The sequence below is a fragment of the Capsicum annuum genome, chromosome 5 (assembly GCF_002878395.1).
Source record: "Capsicum annuum cultivar UCD-10X-F1 chromosome 5, UCD10Xv1.1, whole genome shotgun sequence".
Lineage (NCBI taxonomy): Eukaryota > Viridiplantae > Streptophyta > Magnoliopsida > Solanales > Solanaceae > Capsicum > Capsicum annuum.
The window spans coordinates 14,590,704-14,593,336 of NC_061115.1; the positions used below are offsets into that span (position 1 = coordinate 14,590,704).

Sequence of the window (2,633 nt, forward strand, 5' to 3'; positions counted from 1 at the left end):
TGAGACGAGGAGTAATATATTAGGAAAACAAAAAAGAGTGAGTCTGAGACCATAAGACTAGCCTTATTATGATGTTTGAGGCATTCTCTTCCACCAAAAATAGTCCATATCCATTTTGCCCCCACATAAATATATACAACTTAATACTATTTTTCTAGTTGTGGAAGCAAAAGCAACCATAATTTAAAGCTATTACGCCTCCAACAACTATTTCTGTTTTGGGTCCTCACTAGAAGAAAACAAGGCCAAACTCTTCCACCAGGTACTTTTTTACTCACTTTTTTTTCTCAATTTTTTACTACTTATTATCTATTTCAATCTTGATTTCTAAAGTTCCCTTTTTTATTTCATGGAAATGTTATTAGATGGGGTTGGTCTCGGAATTAAAGGGATGTGAAATATAGTTGTATGACAAGGTTTTTTCTAATTATGTAGCAAAAGCAAAGTATGTGTTAGTTAAAAGATTGGTAGGATTTATGGTTTGATTTTCTAAGTTTAAGTTTTACTTTTTTTTGGTCTAAAACGAAAAATATAAAACTGTTCCATATTTGGCTAGCCTCGTTTTTGAACAAAAGGTTTCGGAGCTTTATAAATTGAAGTTTTCTCTTCTAATACCATAACACGTAATAAGTATCAAGTAACTTTGCCCGCCAAGGCATAGACAAATAGGAAGAAATCACCCGGTATTTGTGTCTCCATTGAAATTTGAACTTGGGACCTCATAGTTACCGGGTTCGCAATTAAATATTTATATATATGTAATGAATTTTCTAATAAAAATAGATGGTCTAAGGAAAAGCTATTGGGTTCGTCTTAACCCGTACCTAATATTGTAGTTCCGCCCCTGCTCAAGACAAATACAAGTACATAGGATTTAGCTAAAGCTACTGGGTTTTGTTGAACCCATATCCCGAACTGCACATCCATCCCTGCCATTGATATAGTGTACTAGAGCAACAATCGCTTGATGTACGAGATATTGGAAGTGCACTTTGGAGAAGACTCACTTTGATGCATAAAGAAGTAGCTCTAGACTCTAGCTTCTTCTTGTTCTTTTTTCCTTCTTTTTACATAGATATAATGACAAGTTGATGCTGAACAAATGATATACACTAGCCTAGTTAAGAATAACTTGTAGTGGCTAAAGCATCCTACTTTATGAAAGAGCAAGAAGAGTTTGAACTTTGGAGGAACAAAGTTTTGCATCGTCAGTTTATGCTTCTCTAGAAGGTGCAGATGTTGGTGTCTGATAATCAGCTTATCATATAAATGCTTCTTAAAGAAGCTGTGGTTTCTGTTCTAGAAGAGGAAAGGAAGAAGTCATTGTAAAGGAAGACGACATTTACCATCTCCGCTGCCTGCCTAATGGCTTATTGGTAGCTCCTAGGTATCTGTCAGTAGAGTGATTGCCAAAACCTAGGTATGTTTTTGGAGAATAATAAGAAGAGACGGTTGTAGCTTTTAGAGACTATCCTCTGCAACTGTAGCTATGTGGAAACCAGCTGCTTAAAGACAAGCCTCCTAACCATTCCGCTATTTCTGCCCTAAAGCAATGGAATCTGCTCTGACTCATCACCTTGGTAGGAATTGCCAGATTTACAGTTTATGAATCTTTGTAATACAAGTTCTTTCCTCTAATGATGGCTACTTCCTATTCAAGTGCCACACAAAAACGACTTTTTTGTGCAACCTATTGTATGTTCATAGAAGTTATTAGATGGATTTTCCATGAACCTTACATTTGAGCTTGTGCTATCATGAACTAAGTACAGATGTGTGTTATAAGTACAGGTGTGTTATGGTGTTAAAATTGTCAAAGCTTTTGCATAGATGTACAAAGTGTTGGATGGAGGTGCAAGGATACAAAATAAGCATGAGATTGATGTGTATGATATCTGACTAGCATCTTCTTGATACGTAATATGAATGGCTTTTAGACTCATGCGTAGTTAGTATAACCTAAAAGTGATTTTTTCCATGAGTCTATACTGAGTAGCTATGTTGCTCGAACTCTTTGAAAATGTCTACGGGTGCATGCTGGATACTCTAAAGTAGTGCATTTTCGGAGGATCTAACATGGGTACGAGCAACAGTTTTGAGGAGTCCTAGCAATATAGCTGGGTAGTCCAGAGTTTATTCTTGTCGAAATATCTACAACTTCTTGGCTGTATGAATCAAGAAAGTATCAAAAGTATCTAAATACTTTGGCCAAGTCCAATATCTATTGCATAACAGCACCCCAATTCATGTCGTTCTAGACAAGAGTATGTCAAAGAAACAGAAGTCCTGATATCTTAAAGCTTTTGTCAACTTCTGAATTTCTTTTCTGGATACCTTATTATTTTCTATCTCGTCTTAGTTCCAGATGTTAAAATTGGTAGGCTGGTTTGCAACAACAACAACGACAACAACCCAGTATATTCCCACACAGTGAGGTCTGGGGAGGGTGAAATGTACGCAGTCCATACCGCTACCTCCGAAGAAGTAGAGAGGCTGTTTCCGATATACCCTCGGCTCAAGAGAGAGAATAGTATATCAAGGTCGTAATGCAACTCGAAACAGGATGTATAACACAACACAAATAAGCGATAAAATAATAACAGTAAATATCAAGGAAATACAAAATAAGTAAA

General features: G+C 36.3%; 1 pseudogene; it reads left to right on the forward strand.

The window, feature by feature from the left end:
• The window catches only part of LOC107853856, a 33,102-nt pseudogene extending 31,534 nt beyond the window's left edge, over window positions 1-1,568 (forward strand).
• Window positions 1,569-2,633: the final 1,065 nt, after the last annotated feature.